Here is a 12,513-nt window from a genome sequence, read left to right on the forward strand (position 1 = left end):
TACTAACCCACTATGATCCTGGAAAGCCTTTGCTCGTCACATGTGATGCATCCCCGTATGGTATTGGGGCTGTCCTGTCCCACAAGATGGAGAATGGGGCTGAGTGGCCGATAGCTTTCGCCTCCCGCACATTGACTGCAGCGGAAAAAAAGTACGCGCAGATCGAGAATGAGGGCCTGGCGGTGGTCTTTGCGGTGAAACGTTTCCACCAGTACGTTTATGGCCGCCACTTCACTATCGTGACTGATCATAAGCCTCTGCTGGGACTTTTCAGAGAGGATAAGCTAATACCGCCCATTGTTTCCGCACGGATCCAGCGCTGGGCTTTGTTGCTCGCTGCATACGAGTATTCTCTGGACCACAAACCAGGAACCCAGATAGGGAACGCTGACGCACTGAGCAGATTGCCTTTATTGACCGGCCCCATGTCGATCCCCACATGAGGTGGTTGCAACCCTAAATTTTATGGACACCTTGTCTGTCACAGCATCACAGATCCATGAGTGGACCCAGACGGAGCCAGTCCTGTCAAAGGTTCGGCACATAGTCCTGTATGGTGGGAGGCATAGACAACTCCCAGGCGAGTTGCGGGCATTTTCCTCCAAGCTGTCCGAATTCAGCGTGGAAGACGGCATCCTTTTGTGGGGGACGCGTGTGATTGTCCCGGAAAAAGGACAGGAGTTGATACTGAGAGACTTGCACAATGAGCATCCAGGTGTGACCAAAATGAAAATGTTGGCCCGGAGTTATGTCTGGTGGCCAGGCCTCGACACCGACATTGAGAAGGTGGCCCAAAACTGCTCCATTTGCCAGGAGCATCAGAAGCGTCCGCCGGCCGCGCCCCTACATCACTGGGAATGGCCAGGGCAGCCTTGGGCGTGCTTGCATGCGGATTTCGCCGGCCCTTTTCAAGGATCCATGTTCCTTCTATTAATCGACGCCCAGTCTAAATGGCTAGAGGTGCATAAGATGGGAGGCACAACGTCCTGCGCAACAATCGAGAAGATGCGTTTGTCTTACAGTATACATGGCCTCCCTGAGGTGCTGGTCATGGACAACAGCACTCTGTTCACAAGTGAGGAGTTTGCGAGGGTCATGAAGATGAACGGCATACGCCATATCCGCACTGCCCCTTACCACCCGGCTTCAAATGGGTTGGCGGAGCGCGCAGTGCAGACATTCAAACAAGGCCTAAAGAAGCAGTCTTCCGGGTCGATGGACACGAGACTGGCTCGTTTTTTGTTTTCATATACGACCACCACCCATGCAGTGACTGGGGTAGCTCCCGCAGAAATCCTAATGGGCCGGAGAATTTGCACCCGCCTTAGCATGGTTTTCCCGGACATTGGCGCAAAAGTACGCCGCACACAGAATGGCAGGGACATGGTTTTTCTCGGCACGGCCGATTCGGCAGTTTACGCCCGGTGGCCCAGTGTTCGTTCGGAATTTTGCTGGTGGTGCCCAGTGGGTCCCTGGCGTAATCTTTCGCCAAACAGGCCCTATCTCTTACCAGGTGCAAGCCCAGGGTCGTCTCCAGCGCAAACATGTAGACCATGTTCGGTCCAGAAGACTATCCCTTCTAAAGATTCCCCGCACCAGGAGCTCATTTCTCCAGCCGCAGAGACCAGACACAATGGGAAGTATTCCTCGCAATCTTCCTCTGGTTCCTCTCTCAAAGCCTGCGCAGGTCGTGACAGAACCGCGTTGAGATAAAGACGCCGAGATGACGGAGGCAGCAGACTCTGACTCTGAGATGGAGACACAGGATGCCTCAGAGGGGGAATCCTCGGGCCCTCGGGCCGTGGATGTACAACCGTTACGCCGTTCATCACGGAAGCGCCGGTCTCCATCTCGTTACACGCCGCCCAATACAGCGCGTCGTGCAAATGGTGTCCGGCCTGTGGCAAAATGAGTCCGCCGCCCTCCTTTGCCAGGGTCTTCGGTGGATTCCTTGGACTTTGGGGGGGGGAGGGATGTTATAACCTGCCTGCTTACCATTGGCTGGGGACTGATGACAATCCCACAATCCTGTGGGAGTTTGGGTTTCCCCAATGAGGGGGCGGAGAAATCATTAGCAGACTCCCTGCATAAATAGAGCTGGCCAGTTTGGAACCAGAGAGAGAGAGGAGTGAGCAGCAAGGGAAGTTGTTGCTGCTGTTGTATATATATGTTATTGCAAATAGATGTTATTTCTTTGTATCCTGAAAACTCATGCTGGATTCTTCGTGGCATATTCGTCATATTCATGGAAAGATGTTGAGCTGAGTTGGTGTAACTGTGTGCGGGTGATGTACTGAGACCAGCACTATGCTTCGAGGAGATCTGAAGTTTGTAACATATATCTAATCAGATTATCATAGAAATTACAGTGCAGAAGGAGGCCATTCGGCCCATCGAGTCTGCACCGGCTCCTGGAAAGAGCACCCTACCAAAGGTCAACACCTCCACCCTATCCCCACAACCCAGTAACCCCACCCAACACTAAGGGCAATTTTGGTCAGTAAGGGCAATTTATCATGGCCAATCCACCTAACCTGCACATCTTTGGACTGTGGGAGGAAACCGGAGCATCCGGAGGAAACCCACATACACACGGGGAGGATGTGCAGACTCCGCACAGGCAGTGACCCAAGCCGGAATTGAACCTGGGACCCTGGAGCTGTGAAGCAATTGTGCTATCCACAATGCTACCGTGCTGCCCGTAATCAAGACAGAAAAGTATTTCTTTCAGAAAGCTGCTTGCTTTAGAACCTTCTTGGATTTCCACAGCAGAGTGGAAGGTATACCTGTACTAAAGTGACAGCATTTCAGCCTTGGGGTTTTTTTTGCAGTTCCGAATCTACAAGTGAGGGCAGCACGGTGGTGTAGTGGTTAGCATTGCTGCCTCATGGCGCCGAGGTCCCAGGTTCAATCCCAGCTCCAGGTCATTGTCCTTGTGAAGTTTGCACATTCTCCCCGTGTTTGCGTGGGTTTCGCCCCCACAACCCAAAGATGTGCAGGGTAGGTGGACTGGCCACTCTAATTGCCCCTTAATTGGAAAAAATGAATTGGGTACTCTAAATTTATTTTTTAAAATCTATAAGTGAGTTGTTGCCAAAAAGGTTACATTTGTATGTTATGACCAAGTGGTTTATTTTTCAGGGATGCTTTAATTGTGTAATCTTATGCACCTAACGTTTTCCTTGTGAATACATCTTTTAATTTTAAAAATCCTAATGGTGTTACTGAAGTTCTCTTCTTCTGGGATCAGTAGGATTTTCTCTTCATTTTAAAAATACAAAAAAAAGGTTGTGATCAGTAAGACAGGTTTCCTCAGCAAATAACATCTGTTGTGGTTGCAACACCATGCCTCAGTGGCCTACGCTAAAATCATGCTAGGAGGAGGCAAATTAAAACATTTGACAGGCAAAAGGATTAGTGACACCACGTGGTCTGCTTCTGCAGATGCTGTTATAGCTTTGAAAGTGAGCAATGATATAAATAAATCTTTAGCAGGCATTGCCACATCAATTTCAGAAACATCACATGTGGAAACTGACGCAAAATCCTTAGCAGAAAGGTTTGTAAAGTACGATACTGCTGTTTTTGCACTTTTAGCAAACTATTTACTTCAAACAATGAAGTCATCAGCAATTTGCGGTGAAAGGTTGAGGCAAACTTATTGATGGCTGCACAATTGTTCAAAGCTTTGTCAAGGAAATTCAAAATGACTCCAGCTGTGTGGAAGCAGAGGAATCAACAGTAGCACAATATATAGGTTCCTCTGATGTATCTGAAGAGCAACTTTAAAGAAGCAGGAGGCAGGAAGTTATTTTTCAATGAAATTTAAGGTGATGAAATAAATTTACAAGTGAAAGAGAAGACCATCATTGAGACTGTCAATGTCATTTGTTGTACAATAATGATGCGATTTCAGAGTGCAGGTGGATCTCTTAAAGAAAACTGTCCATTTATTTTTTATGAAGTATGGACAAAACTGCTAAAAACCATTGCAATAAGGCATTAAGTGAATTCTACTGAGAGGACATAGACACAAATCATTTTGAAGATGAAGCAAACAATTTCATTCATTTCATTGAAAGCATGTGCTCTGTGCTTCAGATCAGCAGATGATTTATATAGACCTGTAGGTGACATTTCCATGTTGAATCCAATCTGAAAATAATTTTAACAGTACCTGTCACAAATGATTAATAGTGAACATTTTTTTCCGTATTGAAATTAGGTAAAGCTGATTTGCAAAATATGATGCATTCGGCAATATTGACAATTGAAAGTGTCTCTTTACAAGATATTACTTGCGGTGATATAATTGACGTGAAATAAAGCTAACTAGGTTGGTATGCCAAGAAGGCATAAAGAATAAAAGTCTTACAAATCTGATTCTCTTCCATATTCTCACACTTAAATTCTGTCTTCAAAATGGACAATTGCTGTCCTGATAAAATGGCTGCAGTTGGTAACTCTAAAGTCTGGCTCTAAAATTAAATAATGCGCTGAACTAAAGGGGGCGGGGCCTCATAGGCCAAATAACACCACACAAAAACGGCCTTTCACATGACCAAGACATGAGCTATTTAAATTGCTTTAACTTCAGCTTCCAAATTCCATATTCAACCTCTGGTTTAACATCTGGTGAAAAAGAGGAGTGCATGATTGCCTCCCTTTGGCCACCCTTTCTCTCCGAGGCTGCTCTCCCGAAAGAATTGTGCTCTTCGCTAACAAAGTCCCAAAACACAAGAGTACTTGGCTGCACATTCAACAGCCTCACCAAAGACCTGGGACAGTACCCGGAATTCTGCCAGACAAATCCATCTGCAATTGGACTTGGATTCTACTCACCTGAATTTACGCCAATACCTCTTTGTGATTTCTTCAGAGGAAGATAACTTTCATCTTTCGAACTGAGCGAGAATCTGTGAAATACAGTGAGTGGCAGCCTCAGTATCTTGTTAATTGGGGGCAAGCACAGGCTAACTCCCAATAAATCCTCACTGTGATGGATGAATATTTAAAAGAGGAGGCACTAGTCAATGTTTTGACCAGCTGGATAGGTGTTTACAACATCACATTAAAATGATCTAACAAAAGACTTGACCATTCAAAATGCTTCTTTATGCAGAGCCACATAGTTTTCAGTGCTGAATAGGTCTTAAAAATGCAAAACTTGTGAAAAAATAAGTACATTTCCAGATTCCAGCAGTACCTGTTTCAGTAAAAACTTGGTCTTACCACCTTGAAGTTGTGCTGTAGCGAAGTTATAGGTTGTGTCTTCCATCTTGTTCCCTGTCTTCTTGCTTCGCATTGCAATATTTACAATCTTTACCGTGGCCGCAGGAGGTTTAGGCTTTCTAATAGCCTCCAACTGTGTGGGTGAACACCCAATGCCCATGGCTCTCAAGATCTTTGTTGTCCTTAACTTTGATACCTCTGGATCTTTTTCAGGATCCAGTGAATAATCCTTGCGGAGTCTTGCAGTCAGCTGTGCATTGCTGCATCAAGCTGGTGACGGAAACTCTGTTCAGGCAGGGGAGAACATACCTTCATTTCAGGATGGATCAAGTCAGCCAGGCTGAGCAGGCCAAAGGCTTTGCTGCAATTACAGGGTCCCCCCGGATCCAGGGTACCATTGAATGCACCCATGCGACGTGCCAGCTGGGTGCCTGTGTCAATAGGAAGGGGTTATACCCCATGAATTTTGAATTGTTTATGACCACACTGCCTAGATTGAACAGGTCTGTGTAAGGTACCCTGACAGTTCCCATGATGCCTTCATACTGCGCCACTCAAAAGGATGTTTCCAGCTCCAGCTCTCTCTCAAGGGATGGGCACTGGGTATCCATTGAAAAGGTGGCTGTTAGCACCACTTAGGCACCCGTGGATAGAGACAGAGGAGAGATACAATTGTTGCCATATATCCACAAGGGTGGTGATGGAAAGGGCAATAGATCTGATAAGAATAAGGTCCCGACAGGCCAAATGACCTTTTCTGTGCTGTCCGACTCAATGATGCTTGGGGCACTCTGGAGGTTCCTGACAAGTAGCAGGGATAAAATTAAGTTTAAGGAATTGAATAAAAGGAAATGGATAAAGATTCAACTGAACTGAGGTCTTGGATATGCGGATGAGCCTATTGAGAGGGTGTGCAAAAGGGCGAAGCTCATGTAAGAAATGTTAGCAAGAGGGACTTCTAAGATAGGTTGTTCAGCTAAGATGAGACCAAAAAGAATAAACAGTGTATCAGTGATAGGGTTAGTCTTGTAGTGAGAAGAAGAGTTGATGGGTGGAATAGAAGACAGTGTCCTCTCTCAAAAGATGTTTTTGCGTGCAGATTGTTTTTTTTTTATTTGTTCAAGGGATGTGGGCCTCGCTGGCTGGGCCAAGATTTAGTGCCCACCCCTGAGGGCATTTACAGGTCAACCACATTGCAGTTGATCTGGAGTCACATGTAGACCAGACCAGGTAAGGATGTCAATTTTCCTTCCCTAAATTACATTAGTGAACCTGGTGTTTGTGATTCGAAACCAGAAGAAAAGTTATCAGAGAAAAGATACAGCTCATACGTAATAATTATTGCTGAATTTTGCTCATAATGTTAAACCCAATGGGATGTTGTTTTGAGGAGGTGTATAATCAGAGATAATGATAGAAGATATAGTTGGGATGGGGTTAATTCTTGTATATTCTGTTTGTAGCCATTATTGTAGTTAATTATAATTTTTGTTCTGCATTGTCACCTTTCTTGTTGTGTGCATAATAAAAACATTTTTTATTTGAATGATGACAGAAGTCCTCGCTGGTTTTCACATCTTTCCTCACCAAATTGCAAAATAAACAGTTAAGAACCGATGCTCCAGGTTTTCCTTCGGGGATTTGGAATACCCTTGCATTTAACATCAGCAGGGTTCTTAACACAAATTGGGGGCCCCTGGGACATTGGAAGCATCATTCTTTGGCTGAATTAGAAGTTGTGATTTTAAACGTAATGCGACTGAGGAGAATGTTAAGCCAGGTGAGGTACTGTGGGATTATAAAATAAGGTGACTGCAAAATGGCCCTGACAATGGCAAAGACTTGCTTCTGAGTCGACGATGCGCATCGCATCACACAAACGTGCCACCCTCGCATTGATTCTGTCTACACCTCCCGCTGCCTCAGGAAGGCAGACAACATTATCAGAGACCCCTCCCACCCAGGCTTTGCCTTCTTCCAGACCCTTCCATCAGGCAGAAGACACAGAAGTCTGAAGACCCGCATGTCCAGACATAGGAACAGCTTCTTCCCCACAGCTACTAGACTCCTCAATGACTCTCCCTCGGACTAATCTGTTCCCTGTAAGAACACTATTCAGGAAGCCCGATGCTGCTCTTGCTTATGTATTTGTTTTGTTTGGCTCATTGTAACCAATCCCTGTTTGTCGATGTACCATTTGTCAATGTTCTCTATTGATTATTCTTTTTGTCTACTAAGCATGTACTGTGTACGTTCCCTTGGTCGCAGAAAAATACTTCTCACTGTACTTTGGTACATGTGACAATAAATCAAATCAAAACTTAGAGAGTTTGAAAAGTGGAACTAAAGCTAAATTAGTGGAACCGGCAGTGATGTTACAATTAGGATTACCTGCAGGAGTTAATAAAGCTGATAAAATTGGAAGTATAGCTAAGGGCCTAAAATTCCAAGGGATACGTGAGGAAATAATAGAATCTCTACAGTACAGAAGGAGGCCATTCAGTCCATGAAGTCTGCACTGACCCTTGCTCTGATAGAGCACCCTCCCTAGGCCCAATTCCACCCTCCCTCCAACCCCCTCCAATCACCATAACCCACCTAACGTTTGGACAATATTAACATGGCCATCTCACCCAATCTGCACATCTTTGGGTTGTGGGAGGAAACCGGAGCACCCAAAGGAAACCCATGCACACACGGCAAGAATGTATAAACTCCACAGTCACCCGATGTCAGAATCGGACCTGGGTCCCTGACGCTGTGAGACAGCAATGCTAACCACTGTGCCACTTTGCCACCCTCAAGTTCTCTGAAAGGCAAAAATTAAATTGCAAATAAAACAATTAGAAGAAGACAGAGAATTCCCGTACCAGTCTCCCCGGACAGGCGCCGGAATGTGGCGACTGGGGGCTTTTCACAGTAACTTCATTGAAGCCTACTCGTGACAATAAGCGATTTTCATTTTTCATTTCATTTTCAAAGGAAAGGGAGCAGACTCTTCTAAGAGAAATGGAAATATAAAAACTTGAGTTGGAGGCGAAGGAAAAAGAGGAAGCAATGCAAAGACAGGAGAGAGACATAAAACAGGATAGGGAACTGGAAATGCAAAAGTCAGCAAAGGAAGTGTAATACTTCCAGGAGGCACCGAGTGAAAGACCAAACTGGTTTATATTAAATTGAAAATGAGGTTGCCACCACAGCACACTAAGCAAACGTCCCGGCCTCAAACTATGCCGGTCATGGAGCTACAATTAAAGGGAATCTCATGGGGAGATGTTTAAATTTGTACAGGCACTTTCAAAATTTGATGAAAAGGATGTGAAAGCGTTTTTCAAATCATTTGAAAAACAAAGCTAAACCAACAAAATTGTCACAAGACATTTGGACATTGCTTTTATAGAGTAAACTTGTAGATAGGCCTAGTGAAGTGCATGTATCTTTGTCAGAAGAAATGTCTGGAGAGTATGATGCAGTGAAGAAAACTATACTGAGTCCTTAAGAGTTAGTACCAGAGGTGTATATACAAAAGTTTCATAATGTAAGAAAACTGTCTGGACAAACATTTATTAAATTTGAAAGGGTCAAATAGAGTAATTTTGATAAGATAAGTGGACAAGACCATTTAAGATAGAAGGAACTTATGACGCTCTTGGAGAAATATTTATTTTGGAAACGTTTAACAATTCTTTACCTTTAGTGATAAGGACTCACGTGAAAGAACAAAGAGTTAAAACTGCCAGGTAGGAAGCTGAACTTGCTGATGGCTATGAATTAGTTCACAGATCAAAGCGCTTTTTTCATCACTCTTTTAGATCTGAGAGGGATAGAAAGTGGGAATGTAAGGAAATGGGAAGTCATGTAAGAGAAGCAATGGTTGAAAATTCCAGAGGTTCCATCTCAGAATAAAGGTACTGAGGGTACGAGAGACAGGAGAAAGGTTAGATGCTTTCATTTGTAATAAACTGGTCCTTACAAAGTCAGTGTGCTGAGAAATAATAGGAAAACCAGTTGGAATTGTGGGCTTTAAGATAGGGAATTTTAAATTAGAGACTGTGGGACAAGAAAAAAATTGCAGGATTTGTAAACAGAGAGGAACAAACAATAGGACTGGATGATGATGTGAAAATGTATGCACGGCTTGTTCAGGGACAGAGTGAACAGCGGGTGGCCAATATATTTAAGGATTTGTGTGTGAAGGAAAAGTCTTTTCACATTTACATAAGGGAGTGGGTGAAGACGTTAAGATTTTATGAGATACGGGAGCAAGTCAATCATTAATGTGGGATGAAGGTATTTGCTGTCCAGAAGGGATTTTGAAGTGAGATGAATGAAGATGAAAGGGAAGGAGGTGAGGAAACAAATGTGTTTAGTTCAAAAAAATTGACAGAGTTTCAGCAAGGAGATGCAAAGATAAAATAAATGTGTCAGAAAGTGTATTCAGGATTAGAAGCCCAATATATTCCTGAATGCTATTATGGGAAGTAAAACATACCAATGAGAAAATTGGGGACTGATCACGTTACTGGAGATGAAAATTGGGCAGAGTTTCATTAACTTGCACTACTGCCTGAGTAGAGGAAATAAATCCTAAGAATATCCCATTCGGGGGACATTTAGGTATAAGGACAGCTCAAGCGAAGATACAGAAGTGGATTTACTGGACTGGGCAACACAAATACATAGTTAGGTTTTGTTGAATATTCCACACATGTCAAGTAATAAGGAAGCCGCAAGCCTTAATTTTTAAAAAAAGACACATTTAACTCCTGTTCTCGCTTTTGAAGAACCTTTCACAGGAGCTCTCTGATAGATTGTGTGGGACCCCCTTCCTAAAACAAAAATAGAAAATCAGTATGTACAAACGATTATGGATGTATCCACGAGGATTCTTGAAGCCATAACATTAAGAAACATTACAGCGAAGGGACTTGTAGAAGAATTAATCAAATGTTTGGCAGATATAGCTTCCCAAAGAAAATACATTTGGATCAAGGATCAAATTTATTTTATGTCAGGATTATTTAAGGATGTCATGAATAGCCTAGAGATAAACTTTATGACTTGAATTTTCCATCCTTGCCCTACTGTGAGATCTTCTGGTCCCATCAATCGTGAACCCCCGCCACGGGTTCCCTGGAAAAATCCAGCTGCTGGCTAATGGCAGGTCACCCCCACTACTTTGAAACATGCCATAAGGGGTGCGGAGAATTCCGCCCTATAAATCATCAACATATCGGGCGGCATTCTCCCCTACCCGGAGTAGGGGAGCAGCGCCAACCACTCAGGGGTCGGGCCTCCACAAAGGTTGGGAATTCTCCCCACCTTTGGGGGCCAGCCCCGCACCGGAGCGGTTTGCACCAGAAGACAGGCGCAAAAAACCGGCGCCCCCGGCAGCGGGGCTGGCAGAAAGGCTTTCGCCGGTCTGCGCTGGCCGCTGACATCACTGCCGGCGCATGCGCGATGTGGGGTTCTCTTCCGCTTCCGCCATGGCAGCCGCGGAAGGAGAAATAGTGCTCCCAGGGCACTGGCCCGGAGTCTGAGCGGGGGCCCCGATTGTGGGCCAGGCCACCGTGGGGGCACCCCCCGAGGTTTGATCGCCCCCCACCCCCCCAGGACCCCGGGGCCTGCTCGCGCCGCTGAGCCCGCCATTCCAGAGGTGGTTCAAACCTCGGCGGCGGGAGAGGCCTCCCAGCGGCGGGACTTTGGCCCATCTGGGCCGGAGAATCACCGCAGGGGCCTCTCCGATCGGAGTGGCGAGATTCCGCCGCCGCCACTCCCCGGGTGGCAGAGAATCTCTGCCACGATGGGGGCAGGATTTTAGGCGGCCCCAGGCGATTCTCCGACCCTGCTGGGGGTCGGAGAATTTTGCCCATCATCCGGAGTCACAGAGAGCATTCGAGAGGCGGCATCTAATTTTGAAAATGATGATTAAAGTGTGTAGTCAGAGTTACCAACATGATTGGGACAAAGGAATTATTTTTTTTTATTATTTGCCATCAGGCATGCACAAAATAATTCTATGAAATGTAGTCCTTTTGAATTGGTTTATGGGCATGAGGTGAGAGAACCACTCAAGTTGATTCAGGAAAACTTGCTGAGTAAGAAATCTGAAACCACATTCTTAGACTCTGGGCGTGATTTACCACTCAAAAAACAGGGTCCCATTTTGGGTACGTTTAGTTGGATGTTTCTCAGCATCTGCAATGCTGAGAACGATCCCGTACAGAACAGAATCCCATACTCTGTTGGTTTTATTGGCCTCGGTGAGGGGCGCCCCACTGAGGCTGCAATTACTCCACTTCCTGCACTGACGAGCTCAGGGTGGCACTGCCAGGGTGCCTGTATGGCGGTGCCAAGGTCTCAGGGTGCCAGTGGGAGTGCGAAGGTACTACGCTACCCAGAGCAATGACCTGGAAGACCCCCCAGGTGTTGCTACACCTGGTCCACGTTTGTGTCGACCAATGCTAAACGGCACCTTAGAGAGGACCCCCAGGCGCAGGCGTTCATTCTCGTACCTTGGGAGAATCAGGCGTTGACATATTTACATGAGCCTAATGACTCACTTACACATTTTAATCTCACCCAGCAAATGCGAAATCCGGATCGCGACGTCTCTCGAGATCTTAGTGGATATTGCGAGGCAGTAAAGCGTCGCAAAACCCACGAGAGGCCACACGCGAGATTTAATGGCCTTGCCGCGTTACTGAGCCGGGCACAATGAGGCCGATCGATCTCACCCCACATGTCAAATCTCAGAGAGAGACTCAAACTGGCATGTGAATTGGTGAGGGAGCATTTAAATGCAGCACGGCAAGTAATGAAAACCGAAGCTGATAGGAAAGCAAAGAACTGTAGCATTGCAACAGGGAAGAAAGTGTTTATTTTATTACCAGTATCGGGCGAACCATTAAAACCTAGGTTTAGTGAACCATACCAAATTGAGAAAAGCCTGAATTAAATTATCTGGTAATTATTCCAAGTAGCTGCAAATCTCACCCGATATGTCATATTAACATGCTTGGGAAATATTTTGACAGAGAAGATGAGGACAAACAAAAGGTATGAATATTAATAAAGCAAGGAGAAGAAGTAGGGTTAAATTCTGAGAATGGCTTTCCTCGAATTCAACTGGATAATGGGGAAGCACTTAAACATTTTAATGACTTTCTACGTTATTTTCCAGATATGAGCTGCAGGCGAATTGAAAGAGTTACTGCAGGCCGATAAATGTATTTGTGGAGATGCGTTAGGTGGAGCACAGATAACCATGCATGATGTAGA

Source organism: Scyliorhinus canicula, chromosome 9 (assembly GCF_902713615.1).
Source record: "Scyliorhinus canicula chromosome 9, sScyCan1.1, whole genome shotgun sequence".
Lineage (NCBI taxonomy): Eukaryota > Metazoa > Chordata > Chondrichthyes > Carcharhiniformes > Scyliorhinidae > Scyliorhinus > Scyliorhinus canicula.